The sequence below is a fragment of the Mus caroli genome, unplaced genomic scaffold (genome assembly GCF_978045245.1).
Source record: "Mus caroli unplaced genomic scaffold, Mus_caroli_1 scaffold_6, whole genome shotgun sequence".
NCBI classification, from domain to species: domain Eukaryota; kingdom Metazoa; phylum Chordata; class Mammalia; order Rodentia; family Muridae; genus Mus; species Mus caroli.
The window spans coordinates 122,123,866-122,143,347 of record NW_028227261.1 but is presented as its reverse complement, the minus strand read 5'-3'; the positions used below and the strand labels follow the sequence as shown (position 1 = coordinate 122,143,347).

The following is a 19,482-nucleotide window of genomic DNA, read 5'->3' as shown; positions in this document are numbered from 1 at the left end:
ATAATCTACTTCTTGATACATCTTTGTTCCTTTGGGTTTTTTTTTCTAATCATTGTGATAGGACAACCCAGACTTTTATGTAAGATTGCTGGAAGAGATGAATTTAGTTCACTCTCAAAATAAAATCAAAAGTGCTCACACCCTGTCTCCTCATTTCTTAGCTATGTTATTGTGTGTGCTGGACTCAGAAGTTGAGTTTATAGATAAGAATAGAGTTGTCCCGTTCCAGGAACACTGGGAGCAGGAGAGATGGTCCTCCCCAGGGAGGAGCACACAAATTGGTTTTTAAGTCCCAAACAGACATCCCTGAAAGCATACATACAGGTACCGTTAGACGGACAGAATGGGTTATATTTAGGGATATGTATGTATGTGTGTATGTATATACATGCACATGTACACATGGAATAACATTTAGTGAAAAAAAGAGACCATGAATTTGAAGGAGATTTTGGAGGGGTATGCAGGAGGCTTTGGAGGAAAGAAAAAGAAGGAAAAATATAGTTATAATATCAAAAAATGTTTAAATAATTTTTTAGAGAACAAAAGAAGAACACTGGTTCTGCATCCAAAGTACCCAGGTTCAGTTCCCAGCACCTACTTGGAGGCTCCCAACTGTCTATAACTCCAGTCTCAGGGGATCTGACACCATCTTTTGGCCTACAGAGGCACTGTACACAGGAGGGCTGCGTGCACATGGTGCATTGATATACATTCAAGCAAACACTCATACACATAAAGTAAAAATATATAAAATCTCAAAAAACCCTAAATAAAAACTTATGAGGACATGCTTGAAGCTCACATCACCAACACCGTCTCTTGTTAGCTTTCTAGAGATCCAAGAAATGGTCAGAAACTCAGGCAGCCTGACACTCAGGTGACCCTCCATGTCACTTGCAGTGACAATGAAGGAAAACGACTGATAAGTCCTCATTTGAGAAAAACAATTGAAGTGTTTCTATGAAATATTATAATACTACAGGGATTCAAAAGTGTGTTTTCATTAACTGTAGCAACATTGCGACATGTTCTCTCTCATGTAACTCATATTTAATTTCATATTTAATAATTAAATAAAAAAACCTCTATGTTTATGTACCAAAAGAATACTGGTCCACAATCCAATTTTAAATCCAACACCTTTCAGGGTGTGGAGTGTGTGTGCAGGTGCGCGTGCATGTGCACATGTGTTCATGTGCATGCATGTGCATGTGTGTATTCAACCCCAGAAGTTACACTGAATGGGCAGTGAGCTTCAACAACAAAATATCCTTAGTCATTTATTGGTCAAAGTTACCACTGTTCATTATTTTTTTCCTTATACTCTTTACCTGTTTTTATGTGCTCTACAACAAACATTAACTCATTATCAGAGAAGAGGAAATAAATATGTCTAATCTTATGAATAAAAATTTTATCTGAGGACCTAAGGTTAGGCTAAAGCCAACAAGAAGCTTGTCTGACTTGAAAACAAACACTTTGGAGGCATAGATGTCAGCCAGAATTCACAAGTTAATCTAGAACCTCTTTTAGTTAAGACCACCACTTTGGCCTCTATACTGGGGCATTTGAATTTTTGAAGAACGCCTTCTGAGATGGAACAGGAGAGATCGGGATGATTGGATCATAGCCACATCCAAGCTGTGGGGGTTCAAGTGAACACCTGATAAGGGAAGCTTGACTGCAGGAAACACCTGCAGAGGAGGTCTTCCGCCTGAATAGAGCCTAGATATTGGTACCTAGGGGGGATTGTCTTGCTCTGGCCTTGTAGTTTGTTGAAGAGGAACACCAGAACCACTGTGGAGTACTGTATTGTTCTCAAAGCTGAGTAGAGTTTGTGAGGCAGCATGCAGGAAATTCACGGTGTGCAACACTCATCCACTAACGAACGGGCTTTCCCTTCCGGTCTAGGTGGACACTCACTGATCTATCACAAGATTGCCTCACCGAGTTTGGGGGTCCATGTCTGAATGGATTGCTGTAGCCTTCTCATCTCTTCCTCTGCCCAGTTCCCAGCATCCTAAGACTCGAAGCCAGGACAGGACCTGGGGAAATTATATGTAAGTTTTTACTAAGATTTCTTTTCTTTAACCCAACAAAGCTCAATGTGAGGCAATCATGCCAATAATCCAAGCACACAAAAGTTAACTTTCTTTTAAGAAAGTGTCATGAGAAATGTAAATTAAGCAAGAAACAAGGGCTGGAATCCCAATGTTAGTACTTCCTTAGCTCAGTGGTTCTTACTCGTTAGCTTGCATCAGAGTCACACTGGCAGTTTTGAGCCAAAAGATCTGGTGTCAGCCAGCAATCTGCTTTACTAACATTTTCCAAGTGATGCTGATGTCAGTGCCCCAAGGCCCTCACTTTGAGAATCACCACTTTAACATAATTGTGTTAGAAGAGTGAATGGCAAAGGCAGGAATCTATATGCTTTAATATTGAATACATTAAGAGGTAGAACCTGTAATTACCTCATTGACGCGTACCTCAGAAAACAGCTCTAGGGTCTGCAGTGCGGCTTCAGCTCAGAAGTCCAGCGGTTACCACGCGCCAGCATTCCTCCTACACTGCTGACCACTCTTTGCTTGAACTTTAGGAGGTCAGAGTAACAGTGCAGCTGTTAGCTTGAGGCAGTGGCCACAGTCCCTTGACAAGTGTGCACACCATGTTTGATGTCAAAAGGAGAATCCGTGGCTCCTTTGCAAAGTGAATCTTCACAGTACCGTCCCTCCCTGGTACACTGAAATGTAATTTCATTTACAAATGACACATCAGGGGAGGTACACCTCCAGTAAACAGTCGCTGAGCAAGGCTCGGTTTTTATGGATTTCCAAAACCTCAGTCCTGCCTTACTTTGAGGTCAGCTCATTACCATGTTAGCTAGCTTCCAAAAGTCTAACTACTTAACTGCCAAAACCGAAGACAGTTCACCCTGCACTGATTCAAACCCACGAAGAGTTTGGCTAAGCAAATCCCCACTTGGATAAGGTGAGCGGACATGCAGATGTACATACATGCTTGTGAGCATGCTCTGTTTCCAAGCCAATGTAGACATTTAAAGTATTTTTCTTTCATTTCATTAAATAAATGTGAATATAAAATAGTAATGGTGATACTGTCCTGTCTAGGAAACATCCAAGAAATTGCTGGGCATTTTAAACTTGTGGTAAGGCACTACAGTTGATAAGGTTTTTCTTGGATGTGGTGAATGTTGTCATGCAAAGTAGCGCTTGGGATTTGCAATTCTTTTATTATCATCATCATTATTATTATTTGAATTGAGAATGCCACTGTCAATACAGTATTTGCTACCCAGCTATGTTATCCTAGATGAAATAGGCCAGATAAACTTAGTGCTGTTGCTCATAGGAGGTACCTGGGGTTGTCAGACTCACACAGTCCATAGGGAGAATAGTGGCTGCCAGCAGGAGGGCAGAGGAGTGGGGTGTATTTTTCAATGGGTACAGTGTGTGAGCTGGAAAGGTTATATTTTGGTAAAAGATGGTGATGTTGGTTACATGGCAATGTATATGTTCTTAAATATCACCAAACTGTGCATTTAAAATGATTAAGAAAGTATCTTATGTTACAGTCTAACATAATTTTTTTAAGAGTAATAGCAGAACTCAGTCTTTCTTTCAAGAATGCTGGTCCTTGGCAGCAAAGTCACAGCTTGAGAGGCTGCGGAGCCATCGTACACCGCTCTCTCATTGTGCCACCTTTTGTTTTCAATATTTTTTTTACTTATTTTACACCCTGATCACAGCCCCCCTCTCCTCTTCTCCTAGTCCCACCCATACAAATCCCTGCCCCCATTTCCCCCTTCCCCTTATCCTCAGAGAAGGAGAGCTCCCTTGGGTACCCTATCCTGGGACATCTATTCCCAGCAGGACAAGGCACATCCCCTCCTACCAAGGCCCAACCAGGCAGTTCAAGTAGAGGGAATGGGATCCAATGGCAGGAGACACAGACCAAGACAGCCCCCTCTCCACTTGTTAGAGGACCCATATGAAGATCAACTAGGTCCAGTCCCTGATGTTTAGCTGTGGGCCTCTGCCTCTGCTTCTATCCACTGCTGGGTAAAGCCTCTCAGGAGACAGTCATGCTAGGTGGCTGTCTGTAAGCATAGCAGAGTGTCATTAATAATCTCAGGGGCTGGCATGCCCACATGGGATGGCCCTCAGTCATTGGTTGGCTGTTCCCTCAGTCTCTGCCCCATCTTTATCCCTGCACATCTTATAGGCAAGGCAAATTTTGAGTTGAAGGCTTTGTGGGTGACTTGATGTCCCCCTCGCACCTCTGGAAGTCCTGCCTGGCTATAGGAGGTGACCACTTCAGTCTCTACATCCCCTGCTAGTAGGAATCTCAGCTAGGGTGACCCCCATACACTCCCCATATCCTTTCCCACTCCAAGCTTCCAAGGAGTCCCAGAGATGTCCTCCCCCGTGATTTCCATTCTCACTCCCAGCCCTCTACTGTCCCCGCCTTCCCACACCTGATCTCCATGCCATCCCCATTCTCCTTCTCACCCCATCTCCTACCCAGTTCCCTCTCTCCATCCACATTTGATAACTATTTAGTTTCCCCTTCTGAGTGAGATTGGTGCATCCTCCCTTGGGACCTCCCTATTACTGTGGGTTGTAGCATGGTTATCCTGTACTTTATAGCTAATGTCCACTTATACGTGAGTGTATGCCATAAGTGTTTTGCCATAAGTGGGTCAGAGCTACCTCACTCAAGATGATATTCTCAAGTTTCTTCCATTTGCCTGCGCAACTCGAGATGTCTTTGCTCTTAATAGCTGAATAGTATTCCATTGTGTAGATGTAACACATTTTCTTTGTTTATCCTTCAGTTGAGGGTCACCTAAGTTGTTTCCAGCTTCTGACTACTATGAATAAAGCTGCTAAGAACGTACTTGAACAAGTGTCTTTGTGGAATGGTGGAGCCCTTTTTGGGTGTATGCGTAGGAGTGGTATACCTAGATCTTATGTAGAGCTATTCCCAGTTTTCTGAGAAACTGCCAAATTGATTTCCAAAGTGCTTGTAAAAGTTTGCACTCCCACCAGCAATGGAGGTGTGTTCTCCTTGATCCACATCCTCACCAGCACATGCTGTGGCTTGGGGTTTTGATCTTAGCCATTCTGACGAGTATAAAATGGAATCTCAGGGTCATTTTCCTAGTGACTAAGGAAGCTGAGCATTTCTTTAGGTGCTTCTCAGACATTAAAGATTCCTCTGTTGAAAGTTCTCTGTCTAACTCTGTACCCCATTTTTAATTGGGTTATTTGGTTTGTTGGTTTCTAATTGCTTGAGTTCTTTATGTACTTTGGATATTAACCCTCTGTCAGAATTAGAATTGGTAAAGATCCTTTTCTAATCTGGTGACTGCCGTTTTGTCCTATTGGTGGTGTTTGTAGCCTTACAGAAGCTTTTCAGTTTCATGAGGTCTCAGCAATTGTTGACTTAGTGCCTGAGCCATTGCAGCTCTGTTCAGGAAGTCTACTCCTCTACTAATATGTTCAAGGTTATTCCCACTTTCTGTATTTCTGTATTCAGCATATCCAGTTTTATATTGAGGTCTTTGATCCACTTGGACTTGAGTTTTGTGCAGGGTAAATATGGGTCTATTTGCAGACAGCTTTCCTCTACATGCAGACAGCCAGCTAGACCAGCACCATTGTTGAGGATACTTTCTTTTTCCCAATGTATGGTTTTGCCTTCTTTGTCAAAAATCAAGTGTCCATAAGTGTGTGGGTTTATTTCTGAGTCTTCAATTCTATTCCATTGATCACCCTGTCTATTTCTATACCAATACCATGCAGTGTTTATTATTATCCCTTTGAAGTACAGCTCGAGATCAGGGATGGTGACGTGTGTGTTTCAGGAATAATCTGTAAGCTGTGATATAACTGCTCCCAGGAGTGATGTCTAAACTAACTAACCCTGGGGGCCTGTAGATTTAGCCTCTGTGATCATTGGAGACCATCACACATTTTGGAGCCAGTTCTGTTGATAGTTTTTAGAAAAATGTTTGATTTGATCATTTATAATAGACTCAGATCACAATTATATTCTATTCATGGAACCATCAAATTAATTTTTTGTATACATGATGATAGTTCAGGGGACATGATGTTGGCAGCATGGGAATATATGTTGATATATTAATCACAACCTCCAGAGGTTTCCCCCCAGTCTCCAAGTAAGCTGAGCTGGAGCGCACCATGAAGTTCCTACCGAGTAATAAGCTTAGCCGCCTAAATGCGTTACCAGTTTACTCCGAGTCTCCAAGTGGCTGAGTGCTAGAGAAGTGGCTTTGTGGCTGCACCTGTCACTAGTGAAATGACACTTCTCACTATTACAGGGGAATTCAGGGTTCTCTTTTGTGGGTTCTTGGTCTCATTAATAAAAAGATGTTAAAATGGACTCAGGGCCAGCAAGGTGGCTCAGCAGTTAAAGTAACCTAACAACCTCAGTTTGGTCCCTAGAACCTGCACAGTGGAAGGGAAGAACTGAGTCCTGAAAGCTGCCCTCTGACCTCCACACCTGTACCATGGCACGGGTGCATGTGCATGCTCGCGTGTGCGCGTACACACACACTCGCGCACACTGATTTTTTTAAGAACAGATTCAGAAGGAAACTCAAAGATCATTTTATTAGAGTTTGAGAGAAAAACAACTGGGTAGGCAAGCTATAGATCTCAGAAGACGCTGAGATGGAGAGCCAGAGGAGATGGAGAAGAAGAGAGAAACCCAGGCCTTTTTAAGATGCATAAAAGCCTCCATGTTGAGCATTGGCATTGCGTGGCACCAGGGTGTAGGGAATATCATAGATAGTGAAACCGTCTGGAAGGTCAGTGAGCATTCTCCAGACAGTGAGTGAGTGAGTGAACTGGGAGGAAATGCCCCAAGGTGTTGGACTGCAGGCACATGGCCCTTTAGAGGCCATTTCGCAGCACACGCCTCCCGCATGTCTACTTTACACAATTTTTTTATTTTTAATTTTTTTTTGCACATGTTCTCTTTGTTAGATGAAACCCAGGTGGAGAAAGGCTTCCAATCTTTCTGTGCCAACTGGCTTCATTCATATGTTAATCTTGGTAAAGCAATTTTAGCATATACTCGCTTACCAGATTGCCTCACCCTCACATTAACGGTGAAGTGGCAACTTGCCCTCCTAGGAACCCCCATTCATCACAAGAGGGCCTGGTATCTGCCACACTGGTGGCATACACTGCAGAGAATGGCTATGTTGAGATGTGTCACTGCTCTTCTGCCCCAGGACAGCATCTGTGACGCTCTACAAACCAGTGGGTTTGTCGAAGCCCCTATGCGTTGTAGATTAGAAACTGTTGTGTCTAGATTTTTCCCATATTCTACGCCTAGTTGACACCAAGTCAGATAATTACATGAGTCTTATGTATTAACTGTTGTAATTTCTAGAAAAAGTCAGAATCCAAAAATAATTGTCTCCTTGTGGCAAAGCAGAGGTCACTTCGTATACCTTCTTGAAAAAGTAAACTCATGCATGGTTCACTTAACAACAGCTTTGCTCTGAGACCGCCAGTTTATCCTGTGGACCTCAGTGTGCACTCACACAGCCCACACACACTGAATAATGTCATCTTCTGGAACTGGTCTGAATTCTCATTAGATCCGTGTTATCCTACATAATCTTCAAAGTCACATAAAAGAATAAACACAAATGTTCCCTCTAATCTAGTGACAGAGATACAACTCACCTACATCAGGTACTTTTATGTGTCCTTCCAAACTGTTTTTATCCAAGAATTCTAACTTCATAAGCCATGCTCTGCACTGATTTGTACTGAAGATCTTGGTGGCACTTGGAAATAGCAGCACTAGCCAGACATCATCTTACATGACAAAGAGCTCCTCTTTCACGTTTTCCCTCCAGGTTCCATTACTCAGCTTTTACACAAGACACATGAGGACCTCCCAGTATCCTTATCTGGAGGATGCTTCTGACAGCTGTCATTCTCAACCCTACATTCAATTAAAAAACCATATTGGATGGACTTGCAAAGCCTTTGCAGCTCCTGGGATCACAAAAGAAAGATTGGCCCTGTACAGATGATTTTAGTGTTAGCTCCACTGGCTATGTCTGGTTACTTTGAAAGTCATACTTAATGCACAGTAAGCCAAATTGGTGGGTATGGGGAAGGCTGACTTAGCTCAGTATTATCCACAATCTAGACAACACACCCTCCAGTAAAACTCTAATTCCATCCAAGTGCCTGCCTTCTCTTGTTCTGAACCAAAGTTTCCCTCCGCTTTTCCTTCTAGTTCCCCTCCCAACCCCCCAAAGCAATGTCTGTTCAGAGCACTGGGCTCGGGTGTGCGGCTCTCTTACTGCCCTGTGAAGGGGGTTTCCACTTAAGGTTGGGGTGACTCCTCACACCAACAGGGTTAAAGAGGTTCTAAAACACAGAAAGAAAGACCAGGTGTGACTTTAGGGGTTGCTTAAGCCTCCGGAGCAGTACCCTCCACAGTCCTTACCTTAGAATTGGTATTTAGTAAGCAGCTGCTGGATGCAGTTGGGGTTACTAAATGGGTCTTTGGAAATTTTTACCTTTCCCTGTATAAGACAGTAACTTCCTTGAAAGGGGAGACTTATTTGCATCCCTTCGGATCCTGTGTCCTTTGTGGAACATAAACTCTATATAGGTTGGTGTGACGATTTCTGTGGCAATCAGGTGGTCAGGGGACGAATGCCTACATTCGACTGGACCTTTTTTTACTATCTGCACCCAGCAATTGATGGCACTTAAGTAAATATCCTCAATTGTGTCTGACATCCGATTGGGTACAGGTGTAGGGACAGGGCAGACGGTACCTTGATCCTCCCTGGTGAAGGAGTTGCTAATACTGATGAGACTTGGCTCCTTCATTTTCGATTTGGTTGCTTCACTTCACTGAGTCACAGCACCTGCCACTAGGATGGCCACACGACTAAGCCAGAAACCTTCCTTCAGATGGCTGGTGACATTATATATGAATCTCTGGTGACATTCTCGGCCGACATTTGTCGCCTGATCTCAAGTGCATGCTAAGAGTGAGTTAGCTTTGTCATTGACACGGAGACTAACTTTCTCTAACCCAGACTAGTGAAAACTGAATTGTGCCTCACCACACACAGGTTTTGTTTTCACTGTGCTCAGACCCTCCCATCTGTCACAGCACAGTCATTTTGGGTCTGATTTGGGGGCGGTGTGGTTGTTTCTCAGTGGTGTATGACCCACTTTTTCATAATACTTCATTCCATGTGTTTTTACAACACAAGTCAGAAGCTGACGAGAGTGGACTGAAGCCCCAGGAGCATCTTCTGAGGCTTTTCGCCAGCTCTAGAACCACATTCTAAGAAGAAGGTCTTAGCCCCGCAGGGTGTGCGCTCCCTACCAGAGAGTGATGGGCCACTTCCTCTAGTTTCTGGATAATGAGCCAGTGCACAGGTAATGATGCCTTTCTCATGGTTGATTTCTTTTGTGTGCCAATTATTTTACCAAACTAGACCTTTAAAAATACTAGCCACTTATCTACATAGCTTCTCTGTTGGGATGGGGAGGGCTCAGGAGAGTAGACATTTTCATTGATACTTTGAGACCTTAGTAACTTTTCCTTAAGAATCTGAAGAGGTTAGAATCAAAAAGTTCTCTCTGTTTTCTGTGTGCCCCTAGCAGACATCCTCTCTGATGGTTGGTTGTTTCGGTTTGGTTCTGCTGCTTGTTGTTGTAGTTGTCTGCGAGCATCAGATACCTCACTCCGCCGTGGCATCTGGGTGATAGTTAAACCTTGATCAGCTTCTGCCTGGGGTATGGGCAACCTGTGGCGAAAGCAGACAGAAAGCTTCAAAGAAGAGAAGGGCTAATGAGGGCCCGATGTGTCTTGCTAGATACTGGCCACTGTAGGCTGGAAGCAGACAGAAGCCAAGTGCTATTGGCTTACGTTTGGCAAAAACCATTCCTCAACACCTGTTTATAACTTTATGTTTCTGACATCATAGCTGTTAACCAGAGGATTCTGTTAAATATCGTAGTTTCAAAACAAAATGTTGAAGGTGTCACCTGTCCTAATGTCACTTATCCTGATTCATGGGAGAGTTTTTGGTGAACATTTATTTACCAGGGTCTGTCTGGCTTGTGGCAGTATCATCTGCACACTGGACTGCATACCGTAACCTTAAGATGTGGAGCATGGCCAGAGATAAGTCAACCTTGTTTTCCATGAAAGTCCTGAGACAGAAAAAGAATGAAAGTACAAACAGTGACTGGAAAAAGTGTCACACACTTGAGCCACTTTGCATCCCTTGTTAGGACAAACCCTGGGCTGGGTTTTTACATTCGTGAAGCTGTGCGGTAGGTGGATCAGTGTGGGAGGTTCAGAAAGAGTAGCGGTTAGAATAAGATTTTCCATTTATTGCCCTTTGTGCATGGCTAAAAATAAGATTCATACAAATCAGAATGTGTAGTGCAAGCAAAATCATTCTGTTAATTCTGATGACTGGCCTGCCCGCATCTTTGCATCTGTCTGTTAAGTGGTCCATTAGGAAATAAATGTCTCTGTTTAAATAGCAAAGGTAACCTACGTTTTTTTGTTTTAATTCTATTTGTCTACACATGATAGTCTGTCATTTCTCCTCTTCTAAAGGGAGAAAGTCATAATTCACACATGCACGAATTGTGTTGGTGACTGAAGTGGTGAGATCCTTGACTGTGTCTAAAAAGTACTGGCCTCGTTTGAAAGGTCATTTTATGGTGTCCATCTTCAAGGCTTATTGCTAGAAAGTTATCTCTTATGAGCCCATACAGTGGTAAGGAGAGAGGGTCACTTAGCTGTGTTGGAAAGTGGATGAGGACATGAACCAGTGCACACCTGTCCTGGAGCGTGCTCCATCAGCACAGATGTTGGGAGGAGCAATTGACCAAGTGAAAACTCCCCTTCATCTGGCTTCAGAGTCTCCTGCAACCACAGTAAGTGATAATGTCTCCATTTGTGGCTAGATGAAACACCAAAGAGAAGTGTCGGCAGTGTTCACAGGGAAATTTGTACCTTAGTGATCCCAGGATTGGTGCTGTCCCATCGCACCGACTGAAGAGCGGTGGCATTTCCAGAGGTGTGTCTGCAAGCGCCCCGAGCCTTTCAGTTTGATGCGGTCCATGAGGTAGATGAGTCAGGATGCCCTCTTCACGAGGCATCATTCAAAGGCAGTCATTCAGAAGCCTCAGCAATGGGAGCGGCAAATCGCACTCCTCTGACTGTGACGGTCCTCGTGTGCCGCAGCTGAAGCAGGAGCGGTGGGAGACGACAGACCCCTGCACAAAGCTTAGCCGGGAGACCCATGCACCTGGGCCCATCCACTTCGCCTCCTAGACCTGAGCATCCTTATCTGGAAATGGGAAAAGGTGCAGTACCTGCCCCAACGGGTGTCTGTGGGATTTGATGAGGTAATGATGTAAGATACAGAGCCAAAGCTGTGCGCAGTGAGCTGTGCTGGTGCGGCTGCTCATTCATGTTCCCTCCTGCATCTCGAAGGTGTGCTGGAGCATGGCGGAGCATCCGAGGTCCTCCCGTATGTTTACAGTAGAAATTTTAGGATTTACTACACAAAGGCTCAGCCTCTGGGTCTTCATTCCTCATTTAGAAGGTGAGAGCATTTATAGAGCAGTTTTTTCTTTTTCTTTTCTTTTTTTTTTCATAGCCTACTAATGCTGCCTGTCAGGTGATTTTACTTTGTAATGACATGGACATGGTGTGCAGCCCTTCCTTTGTAGATTAGCACCGAGCATATTAGGCTATTTTTATCCTCACACTATGCTTTTCATTTAAACACGAGTATTTCAGTTCTAACATCTGTGCGTGTTGGGTGTAGTACCTGCTGGTGTACATTAAGAGAGTGGCTGCACTAATGCTGTAATCAAGCGAGCTTTTAAATATTTCAGGTAGGAACTAGCAAAATCTCAGGAGCAATTAGCTTCCATTGTAGTTTCGCTCCCTAGCGAAAACATTGCCTACACTGATCCATCATTAGGGTGACCAACGCTAACAGGCAGAAGACAGTCAGCACTGCGTTCATTGGTTTTTGTTAATTATTTTCTGTTTCATGTATATGTGCCCTTCTCTGTCTTTTTCCTCCCAACAAGGTTTTCTATTACAAGTTAAATATTATTTTATAATATAAGGGCATAGCTATAAGCAGCACATAACTCGTGGTTACCCTTTTGAAGCCTTGGGGTTGGACAGTGAGAGTTCAGACTAGACATTGCTTCAGCCTCCTCTGTGACCTTCTGGGTTGCTGGTTCTCATTTATCAAATTAAAAGAGAAATTGTGACAGTACCTTGACTTTGCCTCACCTGGGACGCGATGAAAGTGATGAATGGGAGCAATAAACACAGAAGTTACCGCACAGCCCAGAAGCAGCGAGGGTTCACTGTGAGCAGGGAAGGGGTTTTTAACTGCAGAGTCCCTTGTCACGTTGATTCTGCCATCCTGGGTACCAAGGCTGATTGTAGCATACAGATATAAGGTCAGCAGATTTTCTGGGTTTCAGGGTTAGGACCTGGCAGTCTGTAGTGAAGACAGACATTCCTCAGGTTAAGGACCAAGACAGTTGGCCTTTTCTTACAGCCATATCCCCTCTCCCACATTGTATCCAAACTGTGCTTTGTATGTGTTCTCTCTCTCTCTCTCTCTCTCTCTCTCTCTCTCTCTCTCTCTCTCTCTCTCAGAATCCTTTTCCTCAGAGAAAATCCTTCCAGGTGACTTTCAGAGTTCCTGGCATTACAGTGCATGCATGCACAGGCACACACGCACAGGTGCACATGCGCACCCTGGCACACAGTGGCACACACATGCATACACACATGCACATACTGGCACGCACACGCACACCAGTCTTTGCCAGCCTCACTGCACTTTGCCACTGAAGCGTCTATGAGAATTATAGACTGGAGAAGGTGATAAATTAGACTCTGGCTGTGATTTCCTACCTCGCCTTTGGGAGGGATGACAAAGATTCTGAAATTCATCCCGTTGATACACTCTCCTTCTTCGTATGTAACACTGGTTTTAACCTGTCCTTCATGTGCAGTTTGAGGGTAGTGGCCAGGCTGGGCCCATTATTCCTTTGGTTGAATAATATAAAGGATTTGCAATGGAGATTACTCGAATGATGTATTTTAAGTGCATGTCCGCATTGGTAGTTTGCTGCTCTCAGTCATGAAATGCTTTGGAGTTTATGGCTAATGGGTAAATGCTCAGAAAAACTGAAATTTTCAATAAGATTGACATTTGGAGTAAGAAATATAAATCTAATGAGAGCATTTCAACCAAGGCTTGTAATTAGGGCTGAATAGAGTACATTTACCCACGCTCGCTGCAGAAGGGCACGGCGGAAGGTGAAATTGCATGCTCTTCTGTGAAGGAGCGAGGAAGGCCAATGTATCAGTGTCAGGCCGTGACACCAGAGTATAAATGACACTGTCACCAAGTGCTGCACTGGGTACCAAGGGAATTCCACTCGAGTAAATTACATTACTTAGACAGACCTGAAGGCACCGTGCTGGAATGAGTGCAGAAAAGGAGAAGGCTGTCAGCACAAAGCTGAGAACGTTGCCATATAGCCGACTGCAGGATGCACGTCGCTGGCTGTGTGGGACCTGGAAGGGACAATGTTCCATTCTGTTGTTAGCTTATAGACTTGACAGATATGTACAGTTGACCATAGGGAATGGGTATAAGCTGATTTCTGTGATCTGGTCACCATTGGGTTTCCCTTATTATTTACAGTTGGGTGGCAATAGGGGGTCAGTGTACATTTGCCATTCTTTCATTTTCTCTGTTGTGAGAATCTAACCCCTGCCCCCTCGGTAGCGCTGTTCACCTCATTTCCAGCCCCCCTGTCATAAAACACGTCACCATGGTCAGGTGGAATGTATCTGTAATCCCACCTACTGGAGAGACTGAGGCAGGAGGATTGCATAAGAACTCTTTTTCTCACACTATGTCCTTCTGTGGGTTGATCTGTCTTAGCGTTTCTGGGCAGGAACTGGGAGAAGAGATTAAACATCAGTGATGACACCATCTCCTCTCCTCACTTACTGAACATGAGCTGGTCTCCTTTTGTCTGGCTGGGATGCCAGTCAGTCCCTGAAGAAGCCAATCACAGGGACTCTGGAATCAGTCACTCACTCCTTGGCTAGGAAGTAAATTGTCCCAGAGAGAGTAGTCTGAAACATCAGGGTGGCTTTCTCAGCCATGTGTCACACCTTATCCTTCTTGAGACACCCCTAAACAGCCTCTTGGGGGACACGCTGCATGGAGAACATGGACTCTACAGGTTATCTCCACACGGGTTACATGGCAGGTGTTCCGCCATCTTCCTAACACAGGGCACATTGGACATCAGAGGTGGCCCTCAGGCTTGAGTTTTAGTCTTTCCAAAATAATGCTGTGTCAGAGGTGGAATTTCATCTGCGTTTTGTGGCTGTATAGACTTTATTCATTTAATCATGGGATTTAGGAAAGCCACCTTACTTGGAAAACTAGGTTTGAGGGCAGGAGAAGAGAAAATGACATATTTTCTAATTTATTTCAGTAAGTATACCCACCTTTAAATTATTCCAAGACGCTCTGGTGCAGCTCAGAGGTAGAGTGCTTACACAGGACACGCAAGGCCCTACCTAGGTTTCATCCCCCCTAGTGCATGGGTATGGGTGTCAGTCTGTCATTCTGAAGTGACATCTGTGTAAAAGCTTCACACGGTGTGCCATGTGAAGCCTGAGCTCACAGAGCGCTTACTCATCAGCCGTGTGGGAAGTCAGCCTCGCCTGCACTGGCATGTCCCCGTTTCCATCGCATTTCACTTGTGTGCTCCACAACATCAGTAGGGGAATTGTATGTGTGTCTTGGTGTTTACTACAAAGTTACTACGTGACTTTTTCCCCCTGGCTTCTCCATGACAGCCTGCTACCCGAACTACAGCTCTGAGCTCCTGTGAGCTGAGCCCTGGTGAAAGAGCTTTGACAGCATCTAAAATGTTTGGAGCCTCTCTCCATTCTGAAGAGCCTCCTTTGTTCCAACTGCCCTACCAGTGTCTGACTGTTCTCTCTTCTTCTTCTTCTTGCATCCAAATTGGAAAGGGAACAGGGGGCTCTCCTAAGGAGGAACGGGTCTGTGGAGGGTTGCGAGCTCTCATTCAGAAGCTATTCTTAGTCCCCAGAACTATAATGAAGCTGGGCTTTTTGTCCTGCTGAAGCTCCATTAACGAACGATCCCTCTACCTGCCACCTGATTCTGTTCTCCCCAAGGACTCCTGGTGTTTTCTTCCCTCATATTCTGAATGGACTGGCTTCTGAGTCAGGCGCATCTTGCAAGGCAGTGAGTCCTGTAGCCGTGATGGCTCACTGAATCCTCAGCTGTCCTCTGAAGTCTGCATTAGCAGCGCTTGCTGCAGACCTGGATTCATCATCAGAACTCAGCCTGTCCATGTCAACAACTTACCCACATTGTCACGCTGGTGTTTGCATCTGACCCCTGCTGCCTTGCACTGCTGTGTTCCTGGCTTCCCACTGCTGCAGATGAGAAAAAGAATGCAAACAACAGAGTCCCCCACCAGAGCCCATAGCCATGTTCCAGGGGACAGTGAAGTCATTGTTCAGAGGTGACCTAAGGACAAAAGCATTTAAACAATAAGCCCTCTTGTGAGATGTGATGAACGATGCACTGCAGACATTGTGAAGTTCTCTGTCTCAGGGAAGGCAGTTTCTGCATGGGTTTCAGTGCCTAGTACCTTCTTGACAGCCATTTAGGAGAGGAAAGTCACTTGTCTCACAATAGCATCCAAGCAGTTTCTGTTCTAAGGAACGCTAAAGTGTGTTCCTTTATATAAAATACACACTATAATTTATAGAAATCACAGTGCTCCATTGAATTGCAGTCCCCTCCCCCTCCCCTCCTTACCTGAAGTGGAAACTCCATCTGTTTGGTAAAAGCCTTCTTTCTTTGAATTTTCTTTTTATAGTGTGTGTGTGTGTGTATGTGTGTGACACATGCACATGTCACTGAACACGTGTAGCAAGGTCAAAAGACAACTTGCAGAAGTCAGTTGTGTCCTTCTCCTGTATGTCATGGGGATTGAACTCAGATTGTTAGGGCTGCTAGCAGGCCCCATATTGAGCAGCTCGCCCACCCCTCTTCATTCTTTAAATAATATTTATTTCTTCCAAATGAAAAAAGGGATCCCTTTGGTTGCTTAGGTTCCTAATGAGGCTCTGAGGCTTGATAATAATCCTCTGAACACCTTGTCACTGTTGAAGCATGGGAAAGGAGGAGCCCTGCTTTGAATTTAGTTTAGTTTGAATTCATTTAATTTAGTATTTTTTGTTTTTGTTTTTGTTTTTGCATTGAGCCTTTAAAGGAGGCTTGGTATATAGACATATACCCTTGTTAACTCACGCCAGTATCTCTGGCAGAACCCTGGAATTGTCTCAGTTTTGATGTTGAATATATGACTTTCCGTGATGGTGGAGGGCGCGGTGCATATGTTGACTGACCAGAGGTGTTCTGTCACGATATAAATGTAGGATTAAACTATTAAAATTGCCAATTTGATGTGTTTGCAGATCACTGTATATAGCACCATTGCAGAATCCTCCTAATTGAAGAAATGTTTCATCTCTATCTCTGTTGACAGGAAGGATCGCCTCCTGATAATTGCTTTGCTTAAGTGTCTGATAATATGCCAGGAGTGAGCGCATTCTGTGTTAGGTCATCTTTAATTATGCATGTACCACCTGTCAGCTCTAAATCAGGATCAGATCAGATCCTTGCAGAGTCACTTTGGGGAGGGTCGGAGAGAAGCCAAGGTGATCTCTTTGAGAAACAACAGAAATAGCAGTAAACATTTCTCATCACCTGAAAGTGCCTCGGGGGCATGGCTCGTGAGGCACCAGCCACTGGCACATCTGAGAAAATCCGAAATCTCACCCAAGCAAGATAAATTACCTCGGAGACAAATGACGGAGAGCTTGGAAGTGCCCCTCCCACCCTCCCTCCCGCCCGCCATCTGTGGCATTTCCTTTTTACTCCTCTCATCCTTGTAAAGGAGCCAGGGAGAAGCTCAGACACATTTTTATAAGCTACGTGAGGACAGGAAATATGATAATGATGTTAGATTTCATACATTTGGGGGATTTTTTTTTCAGTAGTTAGTTGGCTTTTTTTAGAAGGACAAATGTGGGTTGGAAGAAATGCTTGCTACCCTCTGTCAGCTTTTAGTAGTTTTAGTCTCACTTTTCAGGGCTGTTTGGGACTTTCTGGAGGGATGTTTAGGGTTCTTTACCGAAAGTTCTGTTCCCTCTACTAAGAGGTGTTTTTCTCTGTTCACCTGTCAGAGGCTTAAAGGCAGAGCGAACACACGTTTACTCTTTCATATAACAGGTGGGCTTGACTGACTGCAGAGTGGCAGGTGGAGAAGGGGCAGGCGCAGGGAAATGGCTGAACATACTTTATCCCATTGTGCAGCTCTCAGAACACAAAGGGGAGGCTCCAAGCCTGATGCTCTCCAAGCTGGGGAAAAAAAAACAAAAAACAAAAGACACTCCTGAGATGGCTTTGCCTTTGACCCACTTTTCGAAAATCCTGAATTTCTCTATGTCATACCCAGCTGAATAGAGGGACAGGACCGCCAATGAGGGATAAAAGTGGACCTCCAGCCCCACAGAGCATTGGGTCATGACTCTGAATCCCTCTTCACCACCATCCAGTGCCTAAGGTGACGTTTACTGCAGTGGGCATGCATCCTGGTAGCACAGAGTAGGTCTGACACTCACTGTCCAGTCCAGTGTTTGTCACTTAGTGTGCAATTGCACAAGTAAAGGTTACACGGGACTGTCAGCTCCACACAGCGCAGACTTCTTTCAGAAGTGACTGCAATGTGCCCATGCCCGACAGAAGAAGATCTGAAAGTTAAGTCCAGGAGAACCGAGAGAACGAACCAACAAGTAAAAGCGGTGCCACCATATTTTCTCATCCCCGCTCGTCTTTGCCAAACCCTTTCCATCTGCCTGGGAAAATTGTGCGCTCTCTCCACCTGCCTGACTCCTATTTTGAATGTTATCTCCTCGAAGAAGCATCTTTAAATTCATTCTTTTATAATTTTATACATGTTTATAGTGTTCTTTGCTCAACTGCCCCCCCCACAGTTAACCCTCTCTTACTGCCTTCTCCCATCACCAAATCCCTTCTTCTCCTCAGGCCCCCCTCCTGCTGTCATGCTTTTGTGTGCATGTAAGATGCACTGCATTTAATTAGAGGTGAACATGAGTGTAGTCATTTGCTTGCACAAGAGCAGTGTGCCAGGCTCATTCACAGAGGAATATGATTGCCATCTCTCTGTATCCTTTAACTTACTACACCTCCTTTGAGAGTGGCGAGGCCTTATGAGCCTCTCTCCAATCCATGATGGAGAACTAACTGGTGGGCCCAGCTCTATGAGGGCAGCCACTGCTGCTTTGAGTCCGTAGGTGCGATGGCCATGTCCTGTCCCCTAGACAACACCTATAGTACTCTTGGCATCTTCCAACTCTTACTTTCTTTCTGCTTCCTCTTTCTTGGCGTTCTCTGAGCTTCGGAGGGATTGATATACATGTCCCACTTAGCTGAACATTCAACAATCACTCGTTCTCAGCACATTGACCAGTGATGGGTCCCTGCGTTAACTGTCACCTATTGTGAATAGAAGCTTCTCTGACCAAGGCTTAGAGCAACGCTAATCTGTGGATGTAAACATAAATGTTGGGAGTTCAGTTTGAACAGCCAGGCGTGGTGGTTCACGCCTTTAATCCCAGCACTCGGGAGGTAGAGGCAGGCAGATTTCTGAGTTCGAGGCCAGCCTGGTCTACAAAGTGAGTTCCAGGACAGCCAGGGCTATACAGAGAAATCCTGTCTCGAAAAACCAAAAAAAAAAAAATAAAATAAAATAAAAAATAAACAAGAAACAAAAAAACCATGCAGTTTGACACTGTGCTCAGTTAGCAAAGTAAGTTCCCCTACTGGGTCTATGACTGCCATAATCATGGAGTTTGATGAGGTTTGTAGAACTAAGTATGAATCCCTCCTACAGGGAGGCACTCAAACCCAATCAGAAAGTAGCTGGCTATCCCTAAAACAATTACACCATTGTTGCAATGGTGGGCATATCTTGCCTAGCATGTTGGTAATATAGTTCACAGGTTCACAGCTAGGTAAGACCAGTGATGACTTTCTTCCCCTGGCAGCACTCTGCTAGCCAGCAGGAAGGAAGCTTCCAGCTGGATTTCTCTCTGTTTTTGCAATCAAAATGTGTGATGTCCTCAGCAATAGGGTCATATCATCTGATTCTGGTGGGCACCCAAGAGGATGACAAGGACCCCAGGAATCCCTCTGATTAACAACTCTAAGGAAGTACCCTATACCTC

The 19,482-nt window shown here is 44.5% G+C and overlaps 1 protein-coding gene across 3 annotated transcripts in view; it reads left to right on the top strand.

Annotated features, from left to right (window-relative positions):
• Positions 1–19,482, top strand: part of Bach2 (BACH transcriptional regulator 2) — a 345,285-nt gene that overhangs the window by 177,578 nt on the left and 148,225 nt on the right. For all 3 annotated transcript variants that reach the window (XM_021160930.3, XM_029476474.2, XM_029476473.2), the window contains one exon: positions 1,915–2,063. The gene's annotated coding sequence lies outside the window, so the exon portion shown is untranslated. The remainder of the gene's footprint in view (positions 1–1,914; positions 2,064–19,482) is intronic.